This window comes from Aethalodelphis obliquidens, unplaced genomic scaffold (assembly GCF_003676395.1).
Source record: "Aethalodelphis obliquidens isolate GAN/ISIS:26980383/991018 unplaced genomic scaffold, ASM367639v1 scaffold19, whole genome shotgun sequence".
NCBI classification, from domain to species: Eukaryota; Metazoa; Chordata; class Mammalia; order Artiodactyla; family Delphinidae; genus Aethalodelphis; species Aethalodelphis obliquidens.
This window is the reverse complement of record NW_020837963.1, coordinates 11,026,008-11,042,468: the sequence shown is the minus strand read 5'-3', so window position 1 is coordinate 11,042,468 and position 16,461 is coordinate 11,026,008. Positions and strand designations below refer to the sequence as shown.

General features: G+C 38.5%; 1 protein-coding gene across 18 annotated transcripts in view; it reads left to right on the top strand.

Moving 5' to 3' along the window:
- TCF4 (transcription factor 4) overlaps positions 1-16,461 on the top strand; it is a 360,826-nt gene that overhangs the window by 215,461 nt on the left and 128,904 nt on the right. The gene's annotated exons all lie outside the window — the stretch shown is intronic.

Here is a 16,461-nt window from a genome sequence, read left to right as displayed (position 1 = left end):
CTTTGCAGTTTTGCTCAGTTGATTGAATGCTCCTCTCTAAGAACGTAAAGTCGGGATTGGGTTCAGAACGTGCTTGTTCTTGTCCTTGAGTAATGCAGCACCCCACCCGGAAACCCCATTCTCCGGGACGCAGGATGACCGGGATGGGACGCGAGCTGAGGGTGAGAAACGACATCATCCCTTTGATCCACTGCAGGACGCCCACAAAACCTTTGATGTTCTGAAGGCCAAAAATGCACAGCTTTTTCCCCTGCAGATTGAGAGGTTGATGTTTGAGCAGTAGCCAAATCACCCAGTTTTAGCAAACAGCTGAATTTTGACTTTCATAAACATTTAATGAATACATTTTTATTTATGTCAGCTTTAAAAAAAAATCCAGCTGCTGGCATTTGCTCCCCCATACCTTTTTTTATACCTTAATGCCAAAATTAGAGTACTTAAATATTTTAGAATTTCACGGTGAGCACCTGTGCAGGTGTGAGGGCAATACAGATGCACAGGGCGGGTGTGCAAGGCTGGTTGTCTTGTGTGCTTGCTGGGGAGGTGAGTGTCCTCGCGAGGGCTGTGCATGCTGCCCGCCTGTTCTTGGACCTCTGTCCCTTCCTGCCTCTGCCTTGCAAAGGAATGGAGCATCGTGGCACAGGGGCAGAGGGACAAAGTTGTGAACTGGTCCTCAGATTGGGTGGGACTTATGATTCTTTCTTGGGCCAACTGCTTGACCTTTAGTCCGGTGTCTCCCAGGACCTCGTCTCCATGTCAGATTTAACAACTCTGTGACCCTAAGAAAGGGACCGAGTCTAAATCTTAAAGGAATCTGCAGATTTTAACCCCACTGCTGGTGTTCAGAAAGCATGCTGAGTCTCAGTCTCAATCTCCTTTGTTATGTTTAAAACATGTAGAATTTGTTTTATTGACATGTTAAACTTCTGGAACTCTTTTATTATGGAAATTTTCAAATACACCAAAAAATAGTGAAAATTGCAGAATGCCCTACCATCACTGAGTTTCAACAGATGTCATCATTTCCCAGTCTTTTTATATTGCATCCCTTCCACTTTATGCTTCTAAAATATTTTAAAGCAAATCCCAGTTAGCATATTATTTCACCTATAAATATTTCAGGAGCATCTCTAACAAATAAGCCGCCTCCTTTGCTTTTCATGGCCACATGCTGGTATTACAGGTAGCAGAACTATCAATAGTACTTTCATAGCATACCGAGATTTTCCCCAGTTGTCTTGCAAATGTCTTTTACAGTTGGCGGGTTTGAATCAGAACTCAACCAAGGTCCACACGTTGTATGTGATTGTCATGTCTCTTAAGTCTTTTTAAAATCTGTAACTTTCCCCATCCCTCCTGCTTCTCATATTGTAACTGGGTCCTTTTTCCTGTATAAAGTTCCAAGTCTGGATTTGGCTGACTGCTGCCCTGTGGTGTCGTTTATCGTGTTATTCTCTTCTCCACATTTCCTGTAAACTGACAGTTGGATCTAAAGGTTTCAATGGATCTGGATTCCTTCTTTTTCTGGATTATCTCGTATACATCATTTTGCGTCACATCAAGAGTTAGATAATATCTGGACATTCTCTTTTTCATGTTACTTAGATTGATCAGTGAATTCATGTGCTGCCAGCCTGTTCGCCCCCGTCCTAAAGTTTCCCATCATCTGTCGTGTATTGGCTTTAGGATCCACTGACGAGTATTTCATTGGAGGTTACAAAATACTAAAGACAAATCAAGTTAATGAAGTTTCTTCTCTTTATTAGACCTTATCTGGAGTGTGATCATCTATAATAATTCCTTTTGCATATTTGTACAGCTTTTTATAGTATTTTGCATTCTTCCCTCTGTCTGAATGTATAGGATGCCTTGTGAACCTAACTCATTTCACTAGATGAGTATCTCCACTCTGCTAACTTGTTTGTTCATGTTTTCCTGCACATCCATGAATGAATCTTAGGCGGCATTGTGATTTATGTCCAGTGCTTAGACAGTTCCTGGAACGTGATAATGATATTTATTGAAGGAATAACTTTCATGAGTTGTCCATATCTTCTAAAGACATTTTTTTGCACTCCTAGATTCATTGGTGAAACTCAAAACAGTAGGAGCCTGAAACTTGAGCTGTAAAAAGTTCTTCATATGTCATCATTTCCCCAACTCCTTTAGCCATGATTGGCATTTTAGGCAAGGGAAAAGAAGTTGCAAGAGCTGTTGTCTGTGTTGGCAAGAGGAGGGAGGACGGCAGATAGGTTTGTGGGTGTTTGAATGGGGACAGTCTACAAATAAACAGGTAAATGTAAATCCATAAAAATATGTACATACATAAATACACATAATCACGCACACACACACAAGCACACACAGCTCACAGATGGTATATCGCAGGTTGCCCTGACAATTTTAGAACTGTATGCTAGAACACTTTTGAGAAACTTGGCTTTGAATGTGGAACATGCGTTTCAGAGCAAAGATCATGTCGGGTCCTGAGGGAAATGGATCTTTGTCTCTATGACATGAATGAAACCTGGATGGTTAAACTGTTTTGTATTTGGCGGTGCATAAAACTTGCTTCAGATAGCTGTAAAAATTAGATGTCCAGTTAAGTAGTTGACAAATCAAAACAACCAAAGCTTTTACTAGATATGATTAGTAGTTCTGAATACGAAAATGCTCTCCAGAAGAAATAAAATTACCATCTAGCAAAAATAAGTAGAGGTCTACATGGTGTCCAATTAGGAGATCTACTAGGTTTGGACAAACCAGAAATGTTCAAATATTCATGATTAACTTGAGCAGGCTGGGTGTGAATATTCGAAGGGAATTGAAAGCCACTTTTACTTTCATAGGTTTAGGTGCTGACAGCATTCCTCCAAAGTAATTAAAAGATAATTGCTGTAGTAATTTTTTTTTTTCAAACCATTTCCTTAAGCACTTTAAAAGAACTTTTGTTGGCACAGTTCCTTAATCAGAACCTTTGTAGCCATAGCTGTCTCAAAGTTCAGGAGTTCTTTGCATTTTAGGAAGTTAGTACGGTGCATGTAACATGTACTGTGGAGTCTGATGCAGCATCCAATAATGAAATAGATGACTATTTCTATAGCAAACACACAAGTGGTCACGGGTAATAGGATAAAAAAAAATAGGATTATAGAATATCCTCACATCAATTCAGGTCAGGTTGGGTCACAAAACTACAAAATGTTTTCAGAACTTTTGCAAAATCAGAATTGAAGACAAGGGATTGTGGACCTGTAAATGAACAAAAAATAAATAAATAGATCAATATCTACCTTTTCTGGAAGGGAAAAAAAAAGCCAAGGAACAAATCAAGCACATATCATTGTTGAAGGATTTTAAGCCCATCATATAAATGACTGACTTCTTTCAGTTCACATAAGATGTGGAAATTTAAAATAAGGAAGGCCTATCTATGTGGCTAAAAAAAAATTCAATTTAAGCAGTTTTAGAAGTAGCACCTCCCGTCTACAAAAGCTTAGACCTTCAACCTGTTTGTCTCTCAACACCTGCTCAGTTGGAAGGTCTGCTGTTGCTGGCAGGCTTAGGGAGCTGACTTGTGTGTGAGCAAAACAGCGTTTATCAGTGCATTTTGCTGCTGCGCTTTTGTGGAGCGAACGGTGCTCTGAGGTTGTTCTGCTGCAAAGCAGGCTCTTACGAGCACCTCTGCGAGGAGGTGAACGAGATGAGGAAGCTACAGTAGGAAAGTGGGAGAGTCTACATATTTGCTCAACGCAGGTTCTTCTCTAGATTTTGGTCACGAGCATTAGTAAATTACCAAAAAAAAAATGTCATACCCAACATAGGGAAAAATGAGAGTTGATTTGGCTTTCATACTTTTAAAAATCGGTCAAGTGATCTTGGCCCTTTTGTATTAACATTGAAAGGTTTGCTTTCAGTATTTTCTACAGAAAGCCCTCAGATATTTACCTGATAAACCTCTCTGGCAGCTTTCACCTGAGCTACGCATGCACAAAAATAATCAGATTATTCTTTATCTTGCTGTAAATGAAGTTCAAGCAGGGTTTCTGAAGTGAAGATAATCTTCATCCTGCCTTTTCCTACTGTCTAGGATTATTTTGCAGAACCCTCTGAAGTTACTCAAGTATGTTACGTAAGCTCTGGAATTTGCCAAAATAAGAAATATTCTAAGAAACATCATGATTTGACTAAAGAATTGTGGAGGAATTGTTGAGAATGGTTAGACCTGCAGATACTTTTTAGAATAATTGATCATACACAATAGGTGCTGCTACTTAAAAACATGCTTTTTCTTCAAATGTAAATTGACCACATCATTTCATTCTTAATCGTTGATTTAACAAAACTACTGCTAGGTTTTTCTGAATGTTCATAAACAAAGAGTTGCCACGGACATCTATGTCCACATATTTTTGTACACTTGTCCAATCATATCCTTAGGGTAAAATTCTAAAATTGAAATTTCAAAGTCATGTGCTTTAAAAATTTTGCTGTACATTTTAAATTGCCTTCCAGAGAGTTTCTACCAATTTACATTTTCATTAACTATATATGAAAATGAACATCCTCACTGGCAGTTGAAAATTCGTCTTATTTTAATTTACCAAATATCTTTTCATATTTATTGCCAAATTGCAAATTTATTCTTTCTGTAAAGGATGGTTCATATTCTCTGCCGACCGATTTAGTTTTTTCTTAATACAGTCTAAGAGCTTTTTATCTACTGAGGGTATTTATTTCTCCTTTGAACTATTTGTTGCAAAGATTTTTCCAAACTTTTTTTTACATCTAATTTTTCTGTGTCTAATGTCATAGCTAGCAAAGCTCTTCTCTATTTTAAAATTTTTTAAAAGTTTGTATTTTATTCTGTTGCTTTTATGTTTTATCCTTTGCATCTAAATACACATGAAGTATGAAGCAAAGACCTACCTAATTTTTTTTTGTCGAATGCTGAACAAATTTTTGGTACCATGTATTGAATAATGCTTGTTTTCATGTTGATTTTTTTTCTTTTTTTTTTTGCGGTACGCGGGCCTGTCACTGTTGTGGCCTCTCCCGTTGCGGAGCGCAGGCTCCGGACGCGCAGGCTCAGCGGCCATGGCTCACGGGCCCAGCCGCTCCGCGGCACGTGGGATCCTCCCAGACCGGGGCACGAACCCGTGTCCCCTGCATCGGCAGGCGGACTCTCAACCACTGCGCCACCAGGGAAGCCCTTCATGTTGATTTTTAAGTGACACATTTATCATAAATCTCTCTATACGTTCTTCCACATTGCTATGTCTGTCCCTCTGGCAGCAGTACCAGAGTGTTTGTTTTAAAATATATACATATATGTATATATAGTAAGTTTTCCCAACTGACTTCTTTGTAAAAGTTTTCTTAGTTATAATAATAATGCATTTAGTTTTCCAGGTAAAATTTAGAATAATTTTTGAATCCTGTGTCCTCCCTCTCCCCACCCAGTTTTCTCTATTGGACACTTTGTTTGGATTTGCATTAAACTCCAGTCTAATTTTGAGTTATCAGATGACTTTTATGCATGTACTTTTCTGTGAAACGTTTGTGTGAAAAGATTAAGAAATTTGGTTCCTTGAAAAATTGTTATACGAGATTATTTTGTTCTTTTAGACGTGTTTGTGTTGCTGAATCCTTTCATGGTTTTTGTTAAACTAGCTTGTGAACTAGTTCAGGTAGTGTCATACGCTGAATATCTACATATATTTATAATGAGGAATTATGAGAAAACATAATAAAATATATACCAGTTCTACATCCTTGGAGAGAAAATGGAATATAGCTGGATACAAATGCTCTATAATTACTCTCAGGAAGCTTAAAAATCAGAGCCCTGTTCTAATTCTGTGAAGTTAGTTGGTTGCTTGCTGTTAAAATATCATTTTCCTCCTGACAATTTCAGGCTGTTTTTAAAGTGGTATGTGTAAATGTTGAGTAAACTGAAAGAATGAACACTGGTTAGTTCACCTCAGAAAGATTTTGTGGCACAAGTGAGATTTGAATGGAGTTTTGAAAGGGAGGTTGCTGTTTCCGTGGGGAAGGGGCAGTGTGGCTCAGGTCAGGGCCAGGCAGCCGTATTTTTGAAGCTCTGGAGCTGGCAGTGGCTAGAGATGAGGAGAGAGGAGAGGGCAGTGGGGAGAGGCCCAGATGCCATGGGACTCTCACTGTGCATAGGCTGAGTTGAGGGGAAGATACCGATGAGGGTATTCTGCATCTCCAGTGCCTGAACAGTGGCGGCTCACGGTGTGTGGAAGAGGGAAGAGAGGCCTGAAAGGTAGATTGGGGCTCGATTAGACGTGGGCTGGGGGTCAGGGGATGAGTATTTGCAACCTCTGAAGGATTTTCTGAACACAGGAGTGCTCTGGGCTTTAGAAAGCTAAATTCTGACAGCAGTATATGAACATTCTGGTTGGGGCTGGGATGAGGGGGGAGTAAGGTGGAAGGCAGGCATCCATACAATTTCGTGACACTTTTACCATGGCAAAATAATTGAGCTTAGAGGATGTGTCCTATCAAAGCACTGTACTTGCATCTTAGAAAAGGAATCAGCAAACACTGGCCTGGAGCCAATCTGGCCCACAGCCCATTCTTACAAATAAAGTTTTATTGGAACACAGCCTCACCTGTTCATTTACATATTAATGATTGGCACCACAACAGCAGAGATGAGTAATTGCCACAGAGCCCACATGGTTGGCAAAGACTAAAATATTTACTCCCTGGCCCTTTAAGAATATATTTGCTGGGACTTCCCTGGCGTCCAGTGGTTAAGACTTTGGCTTCCAATGAAGAGGGTGCGTGCGTGTTCAGTCCCTGGTCGGGGAGCTAAGATCCCACATGCCTCGTGGCCAAAAGACCAAAACATAAAACAGAAGGGATATTGGGACAAATTCAATAAAGACTTTAAAGAAAAAAAAAAAATAGAAGGATATATTTGCTGACCTCGGTCTTAGAACATTGTCCTTAGTAGTTAGTGGTGCCACTCTGGAAAAGTTAACATAATCAGAAGAGTTCGGACAAATTGCGCATGGATAGTCTAAGAAAGGTTAGGTCATGTCACTTCCTATGACGAAATATACCAAAACTTTGTCTTGTGTTGAAGCCCGGGTCTTAAGTCATCGCCTTGATTATCTTATTTCTGTCTCTAGTTCTGTCTCCGTTTCTGTGGCCATTTCCATTTCCACCAGCTGCATTGAGTACCTACTATCTTCTGATCCTGACCCATCCTACTATCCGTAGTCAAGAAATTAGAATCCCAGTGCTAAATAACATGTTTCGATTTCCTTGCTGCGTACTCAGGAAGAGTAATAGCTCAGCCAGCTGTTTTAAGTTCTCCCAGCCTGTTTCCTGTTTGTTCCCCAGAGTAACCGTTCCCTTTAAAACTCTCCACAATCCATCCCTCTTTTCCTCGCTGTCTTTGTTCCTCTTCCCGCAGTGTCTTTTCTGCTGGAGGCGTGTGGCATCACTGAATCTGTAGCTCCCAGGTAGTGCCTGCATTACCCCAGCTGTTCCAGATTCTCACTGGAACCTGGCCTCTTAGGGATCAACCATTTGACAACTTGCCATGTTTAGGGAAGTCCAGCCATTTTTTCACCCAAACCAATCACAGATTTTAAAAAGTGTAAACCTTCATGCATGTGTTTAGACAAACATACAACTAAATTCTTCATAGACTTTACAAATTCTGCCTCTTCAAATATATGTTGAAGGACTGAGAGAATAATCAGGAAGCAGCAGACGTTCTGTGGAAAAGATGTGTTGAGCCCTTTGTGTATTAAGGGTCAAATTTTAGGTTTCTTATGAAGCACTGACAAGGTCGATGGTTCTCCTAAAGAGCAGTCCAGAGGCACAGGAACAAAGCTGAGAACAGGACTGAATATGCAGGTGTAAGAGTTATATGTTTACTAGGATAGAGATGGAGAAGTTATCTTCATGATGGGGACCTTTGAAGTCATTCATGTAAGCATATTCACTAGTTAATTAATCGACTACTTAATTATTTAATCCAGTTGGCATTTATTGAGGACAAACTATGTACCAGGGCCTATTGTACTAGAGGCCAGAAATACAAAGATGATTGAGGCTCATTTTCTGCTCTTGAGGAGCCCCCAGACTACAAGGGAGAAATCAGATGTGTAAATACTTCCTTGTCATTCAACATGTAATGTTGCAGCAGGTGAATTTTTTCAGAGGAAGTGCAAGGAAAAGTCTAGAAGGAGGAGGACTGAAATTGGAGAGGAATGCAATGAGGGAAGACTGGGGAAAAGAAATAGCAAGAAAGAAAAAGCATTTGAGCCTCCTTAGAAAAGATAATTGACGACACTATGGAAATCAAGGTTAGAGACAAGAGGTTAAAATTAAGGTGAAAGGCAAGAGGCAGTGGAGAAGCAAGGGCAGTGGGCAATCTCAGAAGAACTGAGACTTCAGTTGTTCATGAAGGCACCCTCGAACACCCTTACCCTCCTTGTACAAATATGTATGTGTATTGCTTGTATATAATAATATATCATATCCCATTTTAACTTAACATAATCATGTTATGTAATATATATTGGATTCATATATCATAAAATATTTTATATATTTTATATGTATTATATAATTGTGTATATACAATTAATTAAGGCTCAGGAAGTGTTAGGAATTTGCTAAGCACTTTAGATTATCTAGGTGAATTCTTACAACAGGTAGTGTTATTATAATACCAACATTTTTCAGACAGGGAGCCTGAGGCCTGCCAAGGTTAGACACATTGTACAAGGTTATGCGGGGGTCAGTGACACTCACACTCAGGCCTGCCCTACATGACTGAGTTTAGAAGCGCCTTTGGACTAAGTTTAAGAGATCAGATTTGGTGTTAAGATGAACTGCAGAGAAAGAGATTGGCTCCTTTTAATGGTGGGAGTGAGGGCAGGAAAGCCCGAGTGCACAGAACAGAGTGCAGGCAGTGTGTGGGGTAGAGGCTAAGCACAGGTTTTGATGTCAAGCCTAACTGGACTCCAGTCCTGGCTCTGCCACTTGCCAGCCACATGGCATTGATGAGGCCACGCTTCCACCCTGAATGTCCCCGTGTGTCCTTTGGGGTCCCATCTTCTGCCTTGTTAGTATGTATGTAAAGGAGCTGCGATTGTGCCTGGCTCGTGGAAGACACTCAGTTACGGTAGCTGCTACTACTGTCCCTTTCACCCTCACCGCCCCTCTCATTCCACATTCTCCCTCCTTCTCCTTGTCCTGTTACTGCTATTACTACTACTACTATTATTATTATTATTTTCCTTCTTTTCAAAACAACTTTTTAGTGAAGTATACTTGATTTACAATGTTGTATTCATTTCACGTGTACAGCAAAGTGATTCATATATATATATATATATATATATATGTATATATATATTCTTTTTCAGATTCTTTTCCATTACAGGCTATTATAGGATATTGAATATCCTGTCCCTGTGCTGTAGAGTAGGTCCTTGTTGTTTATCTATTTTATATATAGTAGTGTGTATCTGTTAATCACACACCCCTAATTTATTCCTCCCCCCTACTACTACTGCTGTTATTATTATTATTATTAGCAGCAACAGTAGTAGGAATGACTAATGGAATAGATTATCCTAAAACAACAACAACAAAAAACCCAGAATAGTTATTTAAGTCCTCAACTTGATCAATAGCAACGGTTCTTCTGTATTCATTTCAATATTTAGTGAGCCTTTGCCATGGCAGATCTCAGTGCGAGGCTCATTGGGGACTTAAGGTATGGATAAGTCTTTGCCTCGTTAACTACCACATAAACTAATTTGGCCTTCATGCCACATATTCCTGAAAGAGCACTTTAGGGGGAAAACTGTTAATGCTCATTGAACGCAGACCTCTTGAAGCAGGAGACCGTGTGTCACTCTGGAAGGGTAGTCTGGACTTAATTTCACGATGATTCGAAGATTTCATTATGGGGAGCTTCCCTGGTGGCGCAGTGGTTAAGAATCTGCCTGCCAATGCAGGGGACACGGGTTCGAGCCCTGGTCCGGGAAGATCCCACATGCCGCGGAGCAACTGGGCCCGTGAGCCACAACTACTGAGCCTGCGCGCCTGGAGCCTGTGCTCCGGAACGGGAGAGGCCGCGACAGTGGGAGGCCCGCGCACCGCGATGAAGAGTGGCCCCCGCTCGCCGCAACTGGAGAAAGCTCTCGCACAGAAGCGAAGACCCAACACAGCCAAGAATAAATAAAGAAAAAGTGGAAGTGTAGCAGTTACATAATAAGAATACAATATCTTCAAAAAAAAAGATTTCATTATGTATTTGCTGCTTCTCCAGATACCCTCCATTTCCTCATGTCACACGGTTAGGCTGTCATCTTATGTACAAGTTCAGATAGTTATCAGGATACTTTATTTTAGTAAATCTCATACCGTTGGCTCTTCGACTTTATATGAGCACCTGTTTGAGTTGCTGGTTAATAAGCAGGATGAATGAAATTCTGGCCCCTGTCCTCCAGAAAAACAGTCTCTATGTGAAAATGGGTTTTATAGATTCTTACTTACAGGGGAAGGTATTATAACAACCTTGAAGTGGAACCTCTCCCACCCAATATGAAGAAGAATGACATGTGACAGGTCACTCTTCCTTTATTTTACTAAAATAGCAACCTGGCCAAATATACTTTTCAGCACATTTAATATAGCCACATGTTTATTTATAGGAGAAATGGTGCTAATTCCCTAGTATGTTAACAGGTCTTATTCAAATTTGTTCTGTTTTTACTTTGGAACAAAATTGCTGAAGAGAAACATTTTAAGGCAAGTAGTGATTACAGCATACTTATCAGGTTATATATTAAATAAACTTCCTGAATTGAGAAGGTGCATAAACTGAAAAGCAGGTGGTTATCTTAAATTCTATATTGTTTATATAAGATTTCTTCAAATCCACTTATGCTGTAGGTTACTCTTTGCTTTTGTGTCTTCTTTTTGCTGAATTTCTACTTTCTCACTAACAAATGTAATCCTCTTTTGAATATGTAATAGATGACCTGGGATTCCAGAATGGATTTTCAGAAACCAAGGAATGACTTCCTCACTTTATTGTATACAATAAATAATGTATATATATTTTTTTAATTTGAGAGGTAGTCAAACAGGTGAATGCATAAATCTTGTCAACCCTTGGGCAGTTGTAATTTCCATACCAAAATGCATGAGTTTTTACCTGACTATTACTGTGTTATACATTAAGTATAGTTACCATGGCAACCTTTGCACCACATTATAACATTTAAATATAAGGTGGTGTGTATCTTCATAGGAAAAGACAATATATTTGAATTTTTGAATGTATGGTGAAATATAATCACTACTAAAATGAATAATTTTGTTCAAGGTCAATTGAATTCTTTAGGAGTTATGCGAATTTCCAACCAAAACTGTGAAGTGCATTCATTTTTTGTGATGTCTTGGGGGAAGCAAAGTTTTTTTTTAAATTGTACTTGAAAAATACCACATAATGGCCATTCAGTGCCTGTAATTGGCCTTGCAAAGGGAAAAACAAAATTGAACTTTATTTGATGTCATTTTTCAGCGGCTAATGTAGTAAGAATTTGAATTCATTTAACATCACATGATTGATCAAATTCTATCAAATATAATGCATTTCTTATTTTTGCATACCCAGTTGGCTAACTGTGACTAGTTTTGATCTCACGTATAGTTGAATTAACAGTAGCAGTTTGCTCATGCTTGCAAAAGAGCAAAATGAAATGAGCCGTTGATGTAAATCCTTGTGGCAGTTCCAGGAAAATGGCCACTTAAGCTGAAATTATAGAGATTGATTGTTGGCCAGTTTTTTATTAAGCATGGAAGAAAACTAGCCATTTCTTCTTGCCAGCGTAGGTCTAGGCCATGAGGCTGTCATCACTGTTTATAGAGACTGCCATATTTAACTCTTTTTCAGTTCTTTACTAGTGACTTTTCAAAATTATTATCTCAGTATATACTTTTCATTTGAAGGTGGTGTAGGGGGTCTAACTGACATTCACAACTTTTGAGGAATCTTTTAAATAATAATCAGTACATCATAATATGGGGCCATGAATTGGAGGAAGGAGAGTAACTGTGTGCTGGACTCCAGCTCTGCTGGACATTGTACATATGTTGTTTCATCTTCTCCTGTTAACTCTGTGATAGAGCTTTTATTATTCCCTTCTTACAGAGGAGGAAAATATGGTTTAGAGCAATTGCATAACCAGCTGCCACTCACATTTCTCGTATGCCTCTGAGCTAGAGGTCGACCTTTCTGTCCGACCTCAAAGCTCTCCATCTTACCTTAAAAGGTTTGGATTCAACTTCTGACTGGTTACAATTCGCATTATACTTTTAAAGTAGAAATGACAGCCATTGACCAAAGTCCTTAAAAGAAAATCGTTGCTAAAGGATAATTTTAATAATTTGCATTTCTCTCCAGTGTAACAGCAATCTTTTAAGTCCCTGATTATGAAAGTTATCCTTGCCATCTTATCTAAGTTTCCCGAGTCCTCTTTTGTTGAAGCATAAGACCAAATCAAAGTAAACTGTAAAGGTATATTCCTGGACCTTCAAGTATCAGGAATAAAGACTGTCCAGAGACTGACCTTCAGTTTTGAGCTTTGAAGTTCAAAAGCGGACAGGTGGAAATACTGTGTTCTTCATTGCCCTTTGGTGCGAGATATCTTCTGGGTTGCAGAGTAAGTGCCAACAGCAGCAAAATTATCACCCCCTCCTGCTACTATAGTAAGTCAGCAATGGCCCTTCTGTGGTCAAAATGGCAAATTCAGCAGCAGCTATTCGACAGGGATTTGCAAAAACTTCCCCATGGCTGTTAGGAATCTTATTCAGCAGTGTCTTTGAAAACCCAATTCTGTGCAGAATTAACTATGTAAAAGTGACCTCGGTTGCGAATTAAGTTTTTTAAACAAATCTAATTTATAATTTTTCTCAATGTATATTTTGCATTTGGCCCTGCAGTCTATTAGATCCCTCTACATATATCCCGCATTTGTAAGTCTTAGAGTGGTTCAGAATTTTATTTCCGTATTAACAGAAAGCCTTGTAAAATTCCTGGCTATAAAGAGTCAGTTCGCTATACAAAGCCACTATACATTACTTAGGTTTGTGATGAAAGAATGGAATTGCAGCTGTGTGAGTACTAGAATACCCAAACATGAATTAGACTCACAAGCGTTTGGCAATAGTTCAGAAAAGGGGCTTAATCTGGTTTCATCTGAGACTGCTTTTCTCTGTTCTCCAACATCCCCCCAAGATGTTGTGTCTGATATCGGATCACAACGTAATGGGAGTGACGCAAAATCAGAGAAAACCCTAAGAAACCAGGGTCACATTTGATTTTTCCCCAGAGATTCCCCCCACCCCGACTTCTTTTTTTTTTTTTTTTTCTCTCCCAGATTCCAACTCTGAAATTCAAGGTCATTCGCCTATTAGGTGAATTAATTATAAGCCAAAAAGCAGCATTCGTCGTATTCTGATCTCTCTCATATCTATAATTAAGGGTAAATATAATCTTCCTTTTTAGAAATGTACCACCCACCCATTACATTTAAAGTGCTGACTGAAATGAAATAATAGTTCAGCGCGAGATGATTTTAGTTTAACAAGAAAAAAGTTGATCATTTAAGCTTGAAGCAGTTCTATTTTTGATTACCATTCAGTTATAAATCTAATTTGAGAGATATGCTGCTTTTCGTTACCCAAGTTTAATTCATGGTTTGCATTCTTGGTTGCATAAGTAAAGTTCGATGGTTGATCAAGGATGTTAAAAAAGCTCCCCACAAAAGCAATAGGGAGCAGGGTTGAGAATGTGTTAGAAAAATAGTCTGAGACCCAGATCTGATGTGAAACAAAACGTTGCATTGAAAGGGCCCCTCACAGAATGGCTGCATTTGGCATTTGAGTGGCTATGTTGGGACTGGGTCTTTGCTGAAGCATTGATTGCAGAGGGTGGACTCCCAAATGTTTAAATCGAGTTGACAAAGTCAGTACATTTTATTCTTTGGTTAGGTTATTTTAAGTCAAAATGGTTGGTCTTCGGAAGCAAATAAGGAGCGAATAAGGGGAAGAGATCGGCGCATCACGTTGCAGGCAGTTAAACAAAATGCTAAACTCTGGCTTTAAGATTTACAGGTTAGCTCTGCGAGATGCCACATCTTGCTTCCAGTGTTTCCTGGCAGACTAAGGCAGCTCTCTACTGGGACCCAGCGTAACCGCAGAGCATGAGCTTGCACAATGTGAAAACCCTAAAACCTTTATAATCCTGGTTAAGGCAACGTTGCCCGTTTTGAAAGTAGACTTTAGCTTTTGCACTTAACTTTTGCTAAGTATAAATTTGCCTTCAGATATGTATGTATATATGTATATACATATATCCATGCGCATATAAATATGTATATATACATGTGGGTAAATTCGTATATAAATGAGTGCCATGTCTATTTTGTGCAATATTTAATTTACTTATTAAATTGAATGGCATTAACTTTTTAAAATTCATAAACTCAGGTTTTCAGCCGGTGGAAAAAATTTTTTTATCTTTGTCATAGCTAAAGAGAGTTCAGTGCGTGAGGTAAAGGCCAGACAATAGTAAATGGTCATTGTTCATTTACAAATGTATTCTACAATAGGAACACATATTTATATCTTAATTTTCCCTAGGGGGGTGATTAGAGCCTCCCTTAAGTGTGAGGAAATGCTTATTTTTGTATGCTTTAGAAGAATGATTCTATTGTCTGAGTAAAAGAGAAAAAGGAACAAACAGATCTAAAAAGAAAAAAACAGGAATGTGCTTTGTCAAAAAAAAAAAAAAAAGGAAAAGAAAGATTAGCACGAGCCACTACATGTTTGTGAGTGCTGTCTGCTCTCAGTCCTGTGTCACTATACATAGTTCATGTCATGTAAGAGTTGGATGCGTGATTTATTTACAACTGGCCCATGAAATGACTTTCTTTAAAATTAACAGCAATGAGGTCAGCCACAGCCAGTTAGCTATCTAGTTATCATTTTATATTTTTCAAGCTCTGTTGTGAATGCTGCTCAAACACAGCACAGCAAGCCTGTTTGTTTTTATGTCGACCTATTGAATGCATCTACTTTCTTGGGAGGGAAAACCTTTGCCACCAGGACCAACAAGAATTAAGCAATGGTTAAGCTCATTAAAATGACAGGCAAGCACTTCGACCTATCCGCTCAGCCCTTTTTGGAATATTTTGTATAATTTTAGGAAAAGAAAATTGCAGAAATAGGGGTAATGTCTAAACTATGGAGTTATCAATAATATCATTTTCAAACTCCTCTTTCCAATGAAATGAAGGCTCATTTGTAGATTTCCCAAACTGTAAAGAGGTTGTGATTTAAATCATTCATGGCTTTATTGATGGAAATTGCAAAGAAAACTTGGACTTAAGTAAACAGACTGTCAGTAAGATTTACCAAGAGCGAAATTTCAGGTTGAGATTCTAAAATTTTTAAATGCCACTTCTAAAGTGATAAAGAAATCATTTGATGTTATACTGTTGGATTCCTGATTTATAGAGAACTATTACAAAGAGCGCTCTATTTTAGTTTGTCATTGCCTTGCATTTTGTTATCTTTCCTAAATTCGGAAGAGGCAGTAATTGAATATTCGGATGTCAGATTTTTGTCTGGTAAATGATCTGGTTGTATCAGGTATTTGGTAAATATTAAGATATTTGAAATGAGTTGATACTCAAAATGTCCTTCCATCCTAAAATCTCATCCTCGAAGTTTTATTTTAAAGTAATGTTTATTATGTGTCCCTTGGAAAAGTCTTAAACTGGAAGCAGTGAAGGCAGGCTTGTCAGTAGCTGATTAGTCCTTTATATATTACTCATCGAGCGCTCACAAAAATCCCTCCTCGGAAGAGAGAGGTTCTCTTTATGATATTTAGCTATATAGTGGTGGAAAGGGGAGGTTTGAATTTTTGATTTTCCAGCTTATGGGTCATATTTGACCAACTGCTTTCACTAGAAGACATGCCACTTTGTTGAGCTATTTAGGAATCAAAAAGACTGTCTTAATTTAAAACAAGGACCCTTTGTTTTAGTTGGTGACTGCCTTGTGAAATTTTTCAGTTCTCAGCGGGTTAACCAGGGAACAGGGGCAGAGTCATAATTGGCCTATTTAGAGTATTTTGCATGTGAATAGTGTGTTAGTGAAGCATCCCTAAGTCTGTTGTGAGTGACATGGTGATTAGAATTTAGATTAGGGAAAACACATTCTGTACTTTATCAAGGACAGTAATTAGTTCAGTCAGTAAAAGTTGATTACAAGTAACGATAAAGTTAGATTTTTAGTACTTAATTCTAAAATTTCTTTATTAAATAGTAAATTTGTTCTTAATATAAATGGTAGTATCTACACTGGTTTTCTTGCATATCAGAATAA